Raw genomic sequence first — 18,234 nt, 5'->3', positions numbered from 1 at the left:
CCAGCTAGGGGAATGTCATGTGCCAGTGTTAGGAGGAACTTTCTGTACTCCTGAGGAATCACTAATCTCCTGGCAGGTCCAGGTTTAGGATCCCTCTGCTCAGTGTACAAGAGGTTGTCCTCCCAGTAAACTCTGTGAGAGTCACTGACATCCCCATTAGCCTGTTTGACAGCTTGCTGTCTGAGACCCTCTAATGTGGGACAGGTTTGCTGTGCCACACTCAGCTCCTCTCTGGCAGGCCCCCCTTCACCCAAAAGCTCAGCAGTGTCTGCTTCCAGCTCCTCTGGTGTAGGTTCTGCACAGGGAGGGAATTCTTCTTCCTCAGAAGTAGAATCCACTGTAGAGGGAGGGATAGTAGGAAGTGGTTTGCTTCTACTAGCCCTAGCTTTAGGGAGCACTTGGTCCATTATTCCAGCATCCAAGCTTCCCTGTCCTTTTTGCTTTTTGGCCTGAGCCCTTGTCAAAGCAAAAATATGCCCTGGGATGCCCAGCATTGCTGCATGGGCCTCCAACTCCACATCTGACCAAGCTGATGTCTCCAAATCATTCCCTAATAGACAGTCTACAGGTAAATCTGAAGCTACCACAACTTTCTTTGGACCAGTTACCCCCCCCCAGTTGAGATTTACAACAGCCATGGGGTGGCTTTGTGTTATGTTGTGAGCATCGGTTACTTGGTACTGGTGTCCAAGTATGTGTTGTTCAGGGTGCACCAGTTTCTCAATCACCATTGTGACACTGGCACCTGTGTCCCTGTAGGCCTGGACCTCAACACCATTTATTAGGGTTAGTTGCTTGTACTTCTCCAAGTTATGGGGGCAAGCAACCAAAGTGGCTAAATCAATAGCCCCTTCAGAGACTAAAGTAGCCTCTGTGGTCTCCCTAATCAGACCAACCCCAACTAAGTTACCAAAAGTGAGCCCAGCTACTCCCTTGGATTGGCTATTAGTAGGTTTGCTCCCACCACCACTGCTATTAGTAGGGACACTAGGTGTAGCAGTAGGGGTTGTAGTGGTAGGAGCAGTGGTGCCTTTCTTTGGACAACTGGGATCTGTTGTCCAATGGCCTTTTATTTTACATAAATAGCACCATGGTTTCTTTTCCTTGTTCTGATTAAAGGAGGATTTGGACCCACCACCCCCACCAGATTGTTTTTGTGGGCCTGATGAAGACTCATTTTTAGATTTGTCCCCACCCTTGTCAGAAGACTTACCATCCTTCTTTTTGTTGCCATCTTTGTCACCCCCTGTATGAACTTTTCTGTTCACTCTTGTTCTGACCCATTTGTCTGCCTTCTTTCCCAATTCTTGGGGAGAGGTCAGATCAGAGTCCACCAAGTACTGGTGCAACAAATAAGACACACAATTATTAAGAATATGCTCTCTCAGGATTAAGTTATACAGGCTGTCATAATCAGTAACTTTACTGCCATGTAACCACCCCTCCAAGGCCTTCACTGAATGGTCAATGAAATCAACCCAGTCTTGTGAAGACTCCTTTTTGGTCTCTCTAAACTTTATCCTGTACTGTTCAGTGGTTAAGCCATACCCATCCAGGAGTGCATTCTTAAGAACTTGGAAATTATTAGCATCATTTTCTTTCACAGTAAGGAGCCTATCCCTACCTTTTCCACTAAATGATAGCCATAGGATAGCAGCCCACTGCCTTTGAGGGACATCCTGTACAACACAGGCCCTCTCAAGTGCAGCAAACCACTTGTTAATGTCATCCCCCTCCTTATAAGGGGGAACTATCTTGTGCAGATTCCTGGAATCATGCTCTTTTGCAGGATGACTATGGGGAATACTGCTGCTGCCACCATGGGTATCTAAACCCAACGTCTGTCTTTCCTTCTCTAATTCAAAAGACTGTCTATCCAAATCCAGCTGTTGCTTTTTAAGCTTCAGTCTGGTTTGTTCCACCCTCAACTTATTGAGTTCCCTCACTAACATTCTGTCATCAGGGTTGGTGGGAGGGACATTTCTAGAAACAGAGCTATGATGGGAATGAACAGAAGGAGACCTGTCCCTTACATACAGAAGCCACCCTAACAGCTTGGTTTACAGAAACATTACTACCAGTATGGTGAGAATAAATGCTTTTGCTATGATGTGAGACAACACTATTTATATGGTGTGGCTCATCATCATTACCATCTATGCTAGATTGTCTAGTAATGGGCAGGCTAGGAAGTTTCTTTCCTGAATCTTTTCCTGGGGGAGTCCCTGAATCAGATTGGGAACTATTAGGTACTTTTTCAACAGATGAGGCACGTATGGCCTTATCCTGTTCTCTAAGCATGTTAAGTAACAGTTCCAAGGAAGGATTCTTCCCTACACTCAAACCTCTCTCTATACAGAGACTCCTTGCTCTTTTCCAGCTAAGGTTGTCATATGCAAGTTTGGACAGATCAACATTTTGGCCTGTGCCAGACATTTTTTAGAGAGAGTTAAAGTGATAGAAAAAGAGAAAAAAGTTTTCAGAACTTTTTGGAAAGACAGAAAAAAACTTTTAAAACTTTTAAGAACTTTTTGAAAGTTTAGAAGTACTTTTCAGCACTTAGAAAAGAGTGAAAAGAGGAAATGCAAAACTTTTTGGCTATGTGTATATACACTGACCTTGTTTTTTATATTTTTCTCTTATGAAAAATACAATGACAAGAGTGGTAAGTAGTCTCAAGCACTTATCCCACCACTGCACAACCAATGTAGGAGGCTGGACTGGCTTGTAGTGAGTACCAAGGGGTACTTGCACCTTGCACCAGGCCCAGTTATCCCTTATTAGTGTATAGGGTGTCTAGCAGCTTAGGCTGATAGATAATGGTAGCTTAGCAGAGCAGCTTAGGCTGAACTAGGAGACGTGTGAAGCTACTACAGTACCACTTAGTGTCATATGCACAATATCATAAGAAAACACAATACACAGTTATACTAAAAATAAAGGTACTTTATTTTTATGACAATATGCCAGTCTTAGAGTGTACCCTCAGTGAGAGGATAGGAAATATACACAAGATATATATACACAATAGCAAAAATATGCAGTATAGTCTTAGAAAACAGTGCAAACAATGTATAGTTACAATAGGATGCAATGGGGAAACATAGGGATAGGGGCAACACAAACCATATACTCTAAAAGTGGAATGCGAACCACGAATGGACCCCAAACCTATGTGACCTTGTAGAGGGTCGCTGGGACTATTAGAAAATAGTGAGAGTTAGAAAAATAACCCTCCCCAAGACCCTGAAAAGTGAGTGCAAAGTGCACTAAAGTTCCCCTAAGGACAAAGAAGTTGTGTTAGAGGAATAATGCAGGAAAGACACAAACCATCAATGCAACAACTGTGGATTTCCAATCTAGGGTACCTGTGGAACAAGGGGACCAAGCCCAAAAGTCAAAAGCAAGTCGGAGATGGGCAAATGCCCAGGAAATGCCAGCTGCGGGTGCAAAGAAGCTTCTACTGGACAGAAGAAGCTGAGGTTTCTGCAGGAACGAAAAGGGCTAGAGACTTCCCCTTTGGTGGACGGATCCCTCTCGCCTTGGAAAGTCGTGCAGAAGTCTTTTTCCGCCGGAAGAACGCCAACAAGCCTTGCTAGTCGCAAATCGTGCGTTTGGCGTTTTTGGACGTTGCTGGGGCCCAGGAGGGACCAGGAGGTCGCAAATTGGACCTGAAGAGAGAGGGGACGTCGGGCAAGACAAAGAGCCCTCACTAATGCAGGTAGCACCCAGAGAAGTGCCAGAAACAGGCACTACGATGATGCGTTAAATGGTGCTCGCCGAAGTTGCACGAAGGAGTCCCACGTCGCCGGAGACCAACTTAGAAAGTCGTGCAATGCAGGTTAGAGTGCCGTGGACCCAGGCTTGGCTGTGCACAAAGGATTTCCGCCGGAAGTGAACAGGGGCTGGAGTAGCTGCAAAGTCGCGGTTCCCAGCAATGCAGCCCAGCGAGGTGAGGCAAAGACTTACCTCCACCAAACTTGGTCTGAAGAGTCACTGGACTGTGGGGGTCACTTGGACAGAGTCGCTGGATTCAAGGGACCTCGCTCGTCGTGCTGAGAGGAGACCCAAGGGACCGGTAATGCAGCTTTTTGGTGCCTGCGGTTGCAGGGGGAAGATTCCGTCGACCCACGGGAGATTTCTTCAGAGCTTCTGGTGCAGAGAGGAGGCAGGCTACCCTCCACAGCATGCACAAGCAGGAAAACAGTCGAGAAGGCGGCAGGATCAGCGTTACAGAGTTGCAGTAGTCGTCTTTGCTACTATGTTGCAGGTTTGCAGGCTTCCAGCGCGGTCAGCGGTCGTTTCCTTATCAGAAGGTGAAGAGAGAGATGCAGAGGAACTCGGATGAGCTCTTGCATTCGTTATCTAAAGTTTCTCCAGAGACAGAGACCCTAAATAGCCAGAAAAGAGGGTTTGGCTACCTAGGAGAGAGGATAGGCTACTAACACCTGAAGGAGCCTATCAGCAGGAGTCTCTGACGTCACCTGGTGGCACTGGCCACTCAGAGCAGTCCAGTGTGCCAGCAGCACCTCTGTTTCCAAGATGGCAGAGGTCTGGAGCACACTGGAGGAGCTCTGGACACCTCCCAAGGGAGGTGCAGGTCAGGGGAGTGGTCACTCCCCTTTCCTTTGTCCAGTTTCACGCAAGAGCAGGGGCTAAGGGGTCCCTGAACCGGTGTAGACTGGCTTATGCAGAATTGGGCACCTCTGTGCCCAACAAAGCATTTCCAGAGGCTGGGGGAGGCTACTCCTCCCCTGCCTTCACACCATTTTCCAAAGGGAGAGGGTGTCACACCCTCTCTCAGAGGAAGTTCTTTGTTCTGCCATCCTGGGCCAGGCCTGGCTGGACCCCAGGAGGGCAGCTGCCTGTCTGAGGGGTTGTCAGCTGCAGCAGCTGCAGTGAAACCCCAGGAAGGGCAGTTTGGCAGTACCAGGGTCTGTGCTACAGACCACTGGGATCATGGGATTGTGCCAACTATGCCAGGATGGCATAGAGGGGGCAATTCTATGATCATAGACATGTTACATGGCCATATTCGGAGTTACCATTGTGAAGCTACATATAGGTAGTGACCTATATGTAGTGCACGCGTGTAATGGTGTCCCCGCACTCACAAAGTTCAGGGAATTGGCTCTGAACAATGTTTGGGCACCTTGGCTAGTGCCAGGGTGCCCTCACACTAAGTAACTGTGCACCTAACCTTTACCAGGTAAAGGTTAGACATATAGGTGACATATAAGTTACTTAAGTGCAGTGTAAAATGGCTGTGAAATAACGTGGACGTTGATTCACTCAGGCTGCAGTGGCAGGCCTGTGAAAGAATTGTCAGAACTCCCTATGGGTGGCAAAAGAAATGCTGCAGCCCATAGGGATCTCCTGGAACCCCAATACCCTGGGTACCTCATTTCTTCGGAGCTTCTAGTGCAGAGAGGAGGCAGACTACCCCCACATCATGCACCACCAGGAAAACAGTCGAGAAGGCGGCAGGATCAGCGTTACAGAGTTGCAGTATTCGTCTTTGCTACTTTGTTGCAGTGTTGCAGGCTTCCAGCGCGGTCAGCAGTCGATTCCTTGGCAGAAGGTGAAGAGAGAGATGCAGAGGAACTCTGATGAGCTCTTGCATTCGTTATCTAAAGTTTCCCCAGAGACAGAGACCCTAAATAGCCAGAAAAGAGGGTTTGGCTACTTAGGAGAGAGGATAGGCTACTAACACCTGAAGGAGCCTATCAGAAGGAGTCTCTGACGTCACCTGGTGGCACTGGCCACTCAGAGCAGTCCAGTGTGCCAGCAGCACCTCTGTTTCCAAGATGGCAGAGGTCTGGAGCACACTGGAGGAGCTCTGGACACCTCCCAGGGGAGGTGCAGGTCAGGGGAGTGGTCACTCCCCTTTCCTTTGTCCAGTTTCGCACCAGAGCAGGGGCTAAGGGGTCCCTGAACCGGTGTAGACTGGCTTATGCAGAATTGGGCACATCTGTGCCCAAGAAAGCATTTTCAGAGGCTGGGGGAGGCTACTCCTCCCCTGCCTTCACACCATTTTCCAAAGGGAGAGGGTGTAACACCCTCTCTCAGAGGAAGTCCTTTGTTCAGCCATCCAGGGACAAGCCTGGCTTGACCCCAGGGGGGCAGAAACCTGTCTGAGGGGTTGGCAGCAGCAGCAGCTGCAGTGAAACCCCAGGAAAGGCAGTTTGGCAGTACCAGGGTCTGTGCTACAGACCACTGGGATCATGGAATTGTGCCAACAATGCCAGGATGGCATAGAGGGGGCAAATCCATGATCTTAGACATGTTACATGGCCATATTCGGAGTTACCATTGTGAAGCTACATATAGGTATTGACCTATATGTAGTGCACGCGTGTAATGGTGTCCCCGCACTCACAAAGTTCAGGGAATTGGCCCTGAACAATGTGGGGGCACCTTGGCTAGTGCCAGGGTGCCCTCACACTAAGTAACTTTGCACCTAACCTTTACCAGGTAAAGGTTAGACATATAGGTGACTTATAAGCTACTTAAGTGCAGTGTAAAATGGCTGTGAAATAACGTGGAAGTTATTTCACTCAGGCTGCAGTGGCAGGCCTGTGTAAGAATTGTCAGAGCTCCCTATGGGTGGCAAAAGAAATGCTGCAGCCCATAGGGATCTCCTGGAACCCCAATACCCTGGGTACCTCAGTACCATATACTAGGGAATTATAAGGGTGTTCCAGTAAGCCAATGTAAATTTGTAAAATTGGTCACTAGCCTGTTAGTGACAATTTGAAAGAAATGAGAGAGCATAACCACTGAGGTTCTGGTTAGCAGAGCCTCAGTGAGACAGTTAGTCACTACACAGGTAACACAGTCAGACACACTTATGAGCACTGGGGCCCTGAAGAACAGGGTCCCAGTGACTGTAGGAGGCTGGACTGGCTTGTAGTGAGTACCAAGGGGTACTTGCACCTTGCACCAGGCCCAGGTATCCCTTATTAGTGTATAGGGTGTCTAGCAGCTTAGGCTGATAGATAATGGTAGCTTAGCAGAGCAGCTTAGGCTGAACTAGGAGACGTGTGAAGCTACTACAGTACCACAAGTGTCACTTGCACAATATCATAAGAAAACACAATACACAGATATACTAAAAATAAAGGTACTTTATTTTTATGACAATATGCCAAAGTATCTCAGTGAGTACCCTCAGTATGAGGATAGCAATTATACACAAGTTATATGTACACAATACCAAAAATATGCAGTATAGTCTTAGAAAACAGTGAAAACAATGTATAGTTACAATAGGATGCAATGGGAACACATAGGGATAGGGGCAACACAAACCATATACTCCAAAAGTGGAATGTGAACCACGAATGGACCCCAAACCTATGTGACCTTGTAGAGGGTCGCTGGGACTAATAGAAAATAGTGAGAGTTAGAAAATTAGCCCTCCCCAAGACCCTGAAAAGTGAGTGCAAAGTGCACTAAAGTTCCCCAAAAGACAAAGAGTCGTGATAGAGGAATAATGCAGGAAAGACACCAACCCACAATGCAACAACTGTGGATTTCCAATCTAGGGTACCTGTGAAACAAGGGGACCAAGTCCAAAAGTCACAAGCAAGTCGGAGATGGGCAAATGCCCAGGAAATGCCAGCTGCGGGTGCAAAGAAGCTTCTACTGGACAGAAGAAGCTGAGTTTTCTGCAGGAACGAAAAGGGCTAGAGACTTCCCCTTTGGTGGAAGGATACCACTCGCCGTGGAAAGTCGTGCAAAAGTGTTTTCCCGCCGAAAGAACGCCAACAAGCCTTGCAAGCTGCAAATCGTGCGGTTAGCGTTTTTGGACGCTGCTGAGTCCCAGGAGGGATCAGGAGATCGCAAATTGTACCAGAAGAGAGAAGGGACATCGAGCAAGACAAGGAGTCCTCTCTGAAGCAGGTAGCACCCGGAGAAGTGCCAGAAACAGGCACTACGAAGATGCGTGAAACGGTGCTTGCCGAAGTTGCACAAAGGAGTCCCACGTCGCCGGAGACCAACTTAGAAAGTCGTGCAATGCAGGTTAGAGTGCCGTGGACCCAGGCTTGGCTGTGCACAAAGGATTTCCGCCGGAAGTGCACAGGGGCCGGAGTACCTGCAAAAGTCGTGGTTCCCAGCAATGCAGCCCAGCGAGGTGAGGCAAGGACTTACCTCCACCAAACTTGGACTGAAGAGTCACTGGACTGTGGGGGTCACTTGGACAGAGTTGCTGGATTCGAGGGACCTCGCTCGTCGTGCTGAGAGGAGACCCAAGGGACCGGTAATGCAGCTTTTTGGTGCCTGCGGTTGCAGGGGGAAGATTCCGTCGACCCACGGGAGATTTCTTCGGAGCTTCTGGTGCAGAGAGGAGGCAGACTACCCCCACAGCATGCACAAGCAGGAAAACAGTCGAGAAGGCGGCAGGATCAGCGTTACAGAGTTGCAGTAGTCGTCTTAGCTACTTTGTTGCAGTTTTGCAGGCTTCCAGCGCGGTCAGCAGTCGATTCCTTATCAGAAGGTGAAGAGAGAGATGCAGAGGAATTCTGATGAGCTCTTGCATTCGTTATCTAAAGTTTCCCCAGAGACAGAGACCCTAAATAGCCAGAAAAGAGGGTTTGGCTACTTAGGAGAGAGGATAGGCTACTAACACCTGAAGGAGCCTATCAGAAGGAGTCTCTGACGTCACCTGGTGGCACTGGCCACTCAGAGCAGTCCAGTGTGCTGGCAGCACCTCTGTTTCCAAGATGGCAGAGGTCTGGAGCACACTGGAGGAGCTCTGGACACCTCCCAGGGGAGGTGCAGGTCAGGGGAGTGGTCACTCCCCTTTCCTTTGTCCAGTTTCGCGCCAGAGCAGGGGCTAAGGGGTCCCTGAACCGGTGTAGACTGGCTTATGCAGAATTGGGCACATCTGTGCCCAAGAAAGCATTTCCAGAGGCTGGGGGAGGCTACTCCTCCCCTGCCTTCACACCATTTTCCAAAGGGAGAGGGTGTAACACCCTCTCTCAGAGGAAGTCCTTTGTTCTGCCATCCTGGGACAAGCCTGGCTTGACCTCAGGGGGGCAGAAACCTGTCTGAGGGGTTGGCAGCAGCAGCAGCTGCAGTGAAACCCCAGGAAAGGCAGTTTGGCAGTACCAGGGTCTGTGCTACAGACCACTGGGATCATGGAATTGCACCAACAATGCCAGGATGGCATAGAGGGGGCAATTCCATGACCTTAGACATGTTACATGGCCATATTCGGAGTTACCATTGTGAAGCTACATATAGGTAGTGACCTATATGTAGTGCACGCGTGTAATGGTGTCCCCGCACTCACAAAGTTCAGGGAATTGGCTCTGAACAATGTGGGGGCACCTTGGCTAGTGCCAGGGTGCCCTCACACTAAGTAATTTTGCACCTAACCTTTACCAGGTAAAGGTTAGACATATAGGTGACTTATAAGTTACTTAAGTGCAGTGTAAAATGGCTGTGAAACAACGTGGATGTTATTTCACTCAGGCTGCAGTGGCAGGCCTGTGTAAGAATTGTCAGAGCTCCCTATGGGTGGCAAAAGAAATGCTACAGCCCATAGGGATCTCCTGGAACCCCAATACCCTGGGTACCTCAGTACCATATATTAGGGAATTATAAGGGTGTTCCAGTAAGCCAATGTAAATTGGTAAAATTGGTCACTAGCCTGTTAGTGACAATTTGTACAGAGAGAGCATAACCACTGAGGTTCTGGTTAGCAGAGCCTCAGTGAGACAGTTAGGCACCACACAGGGAACACACACATATAGGCCACAAACTTATGAGCACTGGGGTCCTGACTAGCAGGGTCCCAGTGACACATAACAAACATACTGAAAACATAGGGTTTTCACTATGAGCAATGGGCCCTGGCTAGCAGGATCCCAGTGAGACAGTGAAAACACCCTGACATACACTCACAAACAGGCCAAAAGTGGGGGTAACAAGGCTAGAAAGAGGCTACTTTCTCACAGTGACACATACAACTAAAACAACATATATACAGTGAAAAATGGGGGTAACATGCCAGGCAAGATGGTACTTTCCTACAACGCTTGAAATGCGTGCAGCCACACGGAGATTAATTAAACAAGCACAGTGCTTGTGATGCAATAGAAACAGGGATATGCCTGTTAGGGGTTGCACGGTTGCACATCAGCTCGGGCGGAGCCCCTCACAGGCATGGCATCTTGCTGGGACGCGCCAGTGAAACCCTTTGATGTCTGCAATCGGCAAGGACTGGTGTCGCCATCATTAGGGCTGGTAGACAGTCATTGACAGAGAACTCCGGGCTCAATGGAGGCGCAGCCCACCAAAAAGATCACAATCAGACGACTGTCACAAGTCCATGACAGAATGTAGATGTGAATAAACTCTATGGGATCCCAGGAACTGACCATTCTGATTCAACTTCATGCCACCTTCCAAGGGGGTATCTTTAAATTCTCAAGAATGTGGCTCTTTCAGGAAGTACCAGCTTACCGACAGCCCCAAGTTTTGGCTTTTGACATTCAGGGCCATATTTATACTTTTTGACGCAAACCAGCGCCGGCACTGGTTTGTGTAAAAAAATGTACAGCCGGCTTACGCCATTCCTATGCGCCATGCGGGCGCCTTATTTAAGGATTGACGTTAGCCGGCACTGCAGGCTTGTCAGAGTAAAAAATAAATGACTCAAACCAGGCAGCGCTGGCGTAGGGGAAAATGTGGGTTGTGAGTCAAAAAATGTTGCAAGTCAGGTTTGAGTAAAAAATAATGGCTCAAACCGGACTTGCACCACTTTTTGACGCACAACCCCCATTGAAATGACTCCTGTCTTAGCAAAGACAGGAGTCATGCCCCATTGCCCAATGGCCATGCCCAGGGGACTCCTGTCCCCTGGGCATGGCCATTGGGCACAGTGGAAGGTAGGGGTGCCCAAATTAGGCCCCCCTATGCCACTTAACTTTTTCAACAAAAAATACGTACCTAAACTTACCTGTACTTACCTGGGATGGGATCATGTAGGAGGCTGGACTGGCTTGTAGTGAGTACCAAGGGGTACTTGCACCTTGCACCAGGCCCAGGTATCCCTTATTAGTGTATAGGGTGTCTAGCAGCTTAGGCTGATAGATAATGGTAGCTTAGCAGAGAAGCTTAGGCTGAACTAGGAGACGTGTGAAGCTACAACAGTACCACAAGTGTCACTTGCACAATATCATAAGAAAACACAATACACAGTTATACTAAAAATAAAGGTACTTTATTTTTATGACAATATGCCAAAGTATCTTAGAGTGTACCCTCAGCAAGAGGATAGCAAATATACACAAGTTATATGTACATAATACCAAAAATATGCAGTATAGTCTTAGAAAACAGTGCAAACAATGTATAGTTACAATAGGATGCAATGGGGACACATAGGGATAGGGGCAACACAAACCATATACTCCAAAAGTGGAATGCGAACCACGAATGGACCCCAAACCTATGTGACCTTGTAGAGGGTCGCTGGGACTATTAGAAAATAGTGAGAGTTAGAAAATTAGCCCTCCCCAAGACCCTGAAAAGTGAGTGCAAAGTGCACTGAAGTTCCCCAAAAGAAAAAGAAGTCGTGATAGAGGAATAATGCAGGAAAGACACAAACCAACAATGCAACAACTGTGGATTTCCAATCTAGGGTACCTGTGGAACAAGGGGACCAAGTCCAAAAGTCACAAGCAAGTCGGAGATGGGCATATGCCCAGGAAATGCCAGCTGTGGATGCAAAGAAGCTTCTACTGGACAGAAGAAGCTGAGGTTTCTGCAGGAACGAAAAGGGCTAGAAACTTTTCCTTTGGTGGACGGATCCATCTCGCCGTGGAGAGTCGTGCAGAAGTATTTTCCCGCCGAAAGAACGCCAACAAGCCTTGCTAGCTGCAAATCATGCGGTTAGCGTTTTTGGACGCTGCTGTGGCCCAGGAGGGACCAGGAGGTCGCAAATTGGACCAGGAGGTAGAGGAGACGTCGATCAAGACATGGAGCCCTCTCAGCAGCAGGTAGCACCCAGAGAAGTGCCAGAAACAAGCACAACAAGGATGCATGAAACAGTGCTCACCCGAAGTTACACAAAGGAGTCCCACGTCGCCGGAGACCAACTTAGAAAGTCGTGCAATGCAGGTTAGAGTGCTGTGGACCCAGGCTTGGCTGTGCACAAAGGATTTCCACAGGAAGTGCACAGGGGCCGGAGAAGTTGCAAAAGTCGCGGTTACCAACAATGCAGTCTGGCGTGGGGAGGCAAGGACTTACCTCCACCAAACTTGGACTGAAGAGTCACTGGACTGTGGCAGTCACTTGGTCAGAGTTGCTGGATTCAAGGGACCTCGCTCGTCGTGCTGAGAGGAGACCCAAGGGACCGGTAATGCAGCTTTTTGGTGCCTGCGGTTGCAGGGGGAAGATTCCGTCGACCCACGGGAGATTTCTTCGGAGCTTCTAGTGCAGAGAGGGGGCAAACTACCCCCACAGCATGCACCACCAGAAAAACAGTCGAGAAGGCGGCAGGATCAGCGTTACAGAGTTGCAGTAGTCGTCTTTGCTACTATGTTGCAGTTTTGCAGGCTTCCAGCGCGGTCAGCAGTCGATTCCTTGGCAGAAGGTGAAGAGAGAGATGCAGAGGAACTCGGATGAGCTCTTGCATTCGTTATCTAAAGTTTCCCCAGAGACAGAGACCCTAAATAGCCAGAAAAGAGGGTTTGGCTACCTAGGAGAGAGGATAGGCTACTAACACCTGAAGGAGCCTATCAGAAGGAGTCTCTGACGTCACCTGGTGGCACTGGCCACTCAGAGCAGTCCAGTGTGCCAGCAGCACCTCTGTTTCCAAGATGGCAGAGGTCTGGAGCACACTGGAGGAGCTCTGGACACCTCCCAGGGGAGGTGCAGGTCAGGGGAGTGGTCACTCCCCTTTCCTTTATCCAGTTTCGCACCAGAGCAGGGGCTAAGGGGTCCCTGAACCGGTGTAGACTGGCTTATGCAGAAATGGGCACATCTGTGCCCAAGAAAGCATTTCCAGAGGCTGGGGGAGGCTACTCCTCCCCTGCCTTCATGTAGGAGGCTGGACTGGCTTGTAGTGAGTACCAAGGGGTACTTGCACCTTGCACCAGGCCCAGTTATCCCTTATTAGTGTATAGGGTGTCTAGCAGCTTAGGCTGATAGATAATGGTAGCTTAGCAGAGCAGCTTAGGCTGAACTAGGAGACGTGTGAAGCTACTACAGTACCACTTAGTGTCATATGCACAATATCATAAGAAAACACAATACACAGTTATACTAAAAATAAAGGTACTTTATTTTTATGACAATATGCCAAGGTATCTTAGAGTGTACCCTCAGTGAGAGGATAGGAAATATACACAAGATATATATACACAATAGCAAAAATATGCAGTATAGTCTTAGAAAACAGTGCAAACAATGTATAGTTACAATAGGATGCAATGGGGAAACATAGGGGTAGGGGCAACACAAACCATATACTCCAAAAGTGGAATGCGAACCACGAATGGACCCCAAACCTATGTGACCTTGTAGAGGGTCGCTGGGACTATTAGAAAATAGTGAGAGTTAGAAAAATAACCCTCCCCAAGACCCTGAAAAGTGAGTGCAAAGTGCACTAAAGTTCCCCTAAGGACAAAGTAGTCGTGTTAGAGAAATAATGCAGGAAAGACACAAACCAGCAATGCAACAACTGTGGATTTCCAATCTAGGGTACCTGTGGAACAAGGGGAACAAGTCCAAAAGTCACAAGCAAGTCGGAGATGGGCAAATGCCCAGGAAATGCCAGCTGCGGGAGCAAAGAAGCTTCTACTGGACAGAAGAAGCTGAGTTTTCTGCAGGAACGAAAAGGGCTAGAGAGTTTCCCTTTGGTGGACGGATCCCTCTTGCAGTGGAGAGTTGTGCAGAAATGTTTTCCCGCCGAAAGAACGCCATCAAGCCTTGCTAGCTGCAAATCGTGCGGTTAGCGTTTTTGGACGCTGCTGTGGCCCAGAAGGGACCAGGAGATTGCAAATTGGACAAGCCGAGAGAGGGGACGTCGAGCAAGACAAAGAGCTCTCTCTGAAGCCGGTAGCATCCGGAGAAGTGCCAGAAACAGGCACTACGAGGATGAGTGAAACGGTGCTTGCCGAAGTTGCACAAAGGAGTCCCACGTCGCCGGAGACCAACTTAGAAAGTCGTGCAATGCAGGTTAGAGTGCCGTGGACCCAGGCTTGGCGGTGCACAAAGGATTTCCGCTGGAAGTGCACAGGGGCCGGAGTAGCTGCAATGTCGCGGTTCCCAGCAATGCAGCCCAGCGAGGTGAGGCAAGGACTTACCTCCACCAAACTTGGACTGAAGAGTCACTGGACTGTGGGGGTCACTTGGACAGAGTTGCTGGATTCGAGGGACCTCGCTCGTCGTGCTGAGAGGAGACCCAAGGGACCGGTAATGCAGCTTTTTGGTGCCTGCGGTTGCAGGGGGAAGATTCCGTCAACCCACGGGAGATTTCTTCGGAGCTTCTGGTGCAGAGAGGAGGCAGACTACCCCCACAGCATGCACAAGCAGGAAAACAGTCGAGAAGGCGGCAGGATCAGCGTTACAGAGTTGCAGTAGTCGTCTTTGCTACTATGTTGCAGGTTTGCAGGCTTCCAGCGCGGTCAGCAGTCGATTCCTTATCAGAAGGTGAAGAGAGAGATGCAGAGGATCTCGGCTGAGCTCATGCATTCGTTATCTGAAGTTTCCCCAGAGACAGAGACCCTAAATAGCCAGAAAAGAGGGTTTGGCTACTTAGGAGAGAGGATAGGCTAGCAACACCTGAAGGAGCCTATCAGAAGGAGTCTCTGACGTCACCTGGTGGCACTGGCCACTCAGAGCAGTCCAGTGTGCCAGCAGCACCTCTGTTTCCAAGATGGCAGAGGTCTGGAGCACACTGGAGGAGCTCTGGACACCTCCCAGGGGAGGTGCAGGTCAGGGGAGTGGTCACTCCCCTTTCCTTTGTCCAGTTTCGCGCCAGAGCAGGGCTAAGGGGTACCCTGAACCGGTGTATACTGGCTTATGCAGAATTGGGCACATCTGTGCCCAACAAAGCATTTCCAGAGGCTGGGGGAGGCTACTCCTCCCCTGCCTTCACACCATTTTCCAAAGGGAGAGGGTGTCACACACTCTCTCAGACGAAGTTCTTTGTTCTGCCATCCTGGGCCAGGCCTGGCTGGACCCCAGGAGGGCAGATGCCTGTCTGAGGGGTTGGCAGCAGCAGCAGCTGCAGTGAAACCCCAGGAATGGTAGTTTGGCAGTACCAGGGTCTGTGCTACAGACCACTGGGATCATGGGATTGTGCCAACTATGCAAGGATGGCATAGAGGGGGCAATTCCATGATCATAGACATGTTACATGGCCATATTCGGAGTTACCATTGTGAAGCTACATATAGGTAGTGACCTATATGTAGTGCACACGTGTAATGGTGTCCCCGCACTCACAAAGTTCAGGGAATTGGCTCTGAACAATGTGGGGACACCTTGGCTAGTGCCAGGGTGCCCTCACACTAAGTAACTTTGCACCTAACCTTTACCAGGTAAAGGTTAGACATATAGGTGACTTATAAGTTACTTAAGTGCAGAGTAAAATGGCTGTGAAATAACGTGGACGTTATTTCACTCAGGCTGCAGTGGCAGGCCTGTGTAAGAATTGTCAGAGCTCCCTATGGGTGGCAAAAGAAATGCTTCAGCCCATAGGGATCTCCTGGAACCCCAATACCCTTGGTACCTCAGTACCATACTAGGGAATTATAAGGGTGTTCCAGTAAGCCAATGTAAATTGGTAAAATCGGTCACTAGCCTGTTAGTGACAATTTGGAAAGAAATGAGAGAGCATAACCACTGAGGTTCTGATTAGCAGAGCCTCAGTGAGACAGTTAGTCACTACACAGGTAACACCTTCAGGCACACTTATGAGCACTGGGGTCCTGGGTTACCAGGGTCCCAGTGACACATACAACTAAAACAACATATATACAGTGAAAAATGGGGGTAACATGCCAGGCAAGATGGTACTTTCCTACACTTCACACCATTTTCCAAAGGGAGAGGGTGTAACACCCTCTCTCAGAGGAAGTCCTTTGTTCTGCCATCCTGGGACAAGCCTGGCTTGACCCCAGGGGGGCAGAACCCTGTCTGAGGGGTTGGCAGCAGCAGCAGCTGCAGTGAAACCCCAGAAAAGGCAGTTTGGCAGTACCAGTGTCTGTGCTACAGACCACTGGGATCATCGAATTGTGCCAACAATGCCAGGATGGCATAGAGGGTGCAATTCCATGATCTTAGACATGTTACATGGCCATATTCGGAGTTACCATTGTGAAGCTACATATAGGTATTGACCTATATGGAGTGCACGCGTGTAATGGTGTCCCCGCACTCACAAAGTTCAGGGAATTGGCTCTGAACAATGTGGGGGCACCTTGGCTAGTGCCAGGGTGCCCTCACACTAAGTAACTTTGCACCTAACCTTTACCAGGTAAAGGTTAGACATATAGGTGACTTATAAGTTACTTAAGTGCAGTGTAAAATGGCTGTGAAATAACGTGGACGTTATTTCAATCAGGCTGCAGTGGCAGGCCTGTGTAAGAATTGTCAGAGCTCCCTATGGGTGGCAAAAGAAATGCTGCAGCCCATAGGGATCTCCTGGAACCCCAATACCCTGGGTACCTCAGTACCATATACTAGGGAATTATAAGGGTGTTCCAGTAAGCCAATGTAAATTGGTAAAATGGTCACTAGCCTGTTAGTGACAATTTGGCAAGAAATGAGAGAGCATAACCACTGAGGTTCTGATTAGCAGAGCCTCAGTGAGACAGTTAGTCACTACACAGGTAACACATTCAGGCACACTTATGAGCACTGGGGCCCTGGAGAACAGGGTCCCAGTGACACATACAACTAAAACAACATATATACAGTGAAAAATGGGGGTAACATGCCAGGCAAGATGGTACTTTCCTACACAACCCCCCCCCCGAAACGAAGGACAATAAGACTAGCCATGACCTGATGAGTCTTCATTGTCTAATTGGAAATATCTGGAGAGTCCATCTGCATTGGAGTGGCTACTCCCAGGTCTATGTTCCACTGTATAGTCCATTCCCTGTAGGGATATGGACCACCTCAACAATTTAGGATTTTCACCTTTCATTTGTTTTAGCCAAAGTAGAGGTTTGTGGTCTGTCTGAACAATGAAGTGAGTGCCAAACAGGTATGGCCTCAACTTCTTCAGTGCCCAGACCACAGCAAAGGCCTCCCTCTCAATGGCAGACCAACGCTTTTCTCTAGGGGTCAACCTCCTACTAATAAAAGCAACAGGTTGATCCTGGCCCTCAGAATTAAGTTGTGATAGGACTGCCCCTACTCCTAATTCAGATGCATCAGTTTGGACATAGAATTTTTTAGAGTAACAAGGGCTTTTCAGGACAGGTGCAGAGCACATGGCCTGCTTCAGCTCCTCAAAAGCTTTCTGACAGTTTGCTGTCCATAATACCTTTTTAGGCATCTTCTTGGATGTGAGGTCATTAAGAGGGGCTGCAATGGAGCCATAGTTCTTAATGAACCTCCTGTAATACCCAGTGAGGCCTAGGAAGGCTCTCACCTGAGTCTGAGTAGTAGGGGGAACGCAGTCTATGATAGTCTGGATTTTCCCCTGAAGTGGTGCAATCTGTTCCCCACCAACAAGGTGTCCCAGATAAACCACCTTACCCTGCCCTATCTGGCACTTTGAAGCCTTGATAGTGAGGCCTGCCTTTTGCAGGGCCTCCAAAACTTTCCATAGGTGGACCAGGTGCTCATCCCAGCTGGAGCTAAAGACAGCTATATCGTCCAGATATGCTGCACTGAAAGCTTCCAGCCCTTGCAGGACTGTGTTCACCAACCTCTGAAAAGTGGCAGGTGCAATCTTCAAACCAAAAGGCATTACAGTGAACTGGTAATGTCCTCCAATGGTTGAAAATGCAGTTTTAGGTTTAGCATCTTCTGACAATTTGATCTGCCAATACCCTGCAGTCAAGTCAAAAGTGCTTAGATACTTGGCAGATGCCCGTGTATCTATGAGCTCATCTGCCCTGGGTATAGGGTGAGCATCAGTTTTGGTTACCAAGTTGAGACCTCTGTAGTCTACACAAAACCGCATTTCCTTCTTTCCATCTTTGGAATGGGGTTTTGGTACAAGTACCACAGGAGAAGCCCATGGACTTTCAGAGTGCT

The sequence above is a fragment of the Pleurodeles waltl genome, unplaced genomic scaffold (assembly GCF_031143425.1).
Source record: "Pleurodeles waltl isolate 20211129_DDA unplaced genomic scaffold, aPleWal1.hap1.20221129 scaffold_65, whole genome shotgun sequence".
Taxonomy (NCBI): Eukaryota; Metazoa; Chordata; class Amphibia; order Caudata; family Salamandridae; genus Pleurodeles; species Pleurodeles waltl.
Note: the sequence above shows the minus strand (reverse complement) of the source record.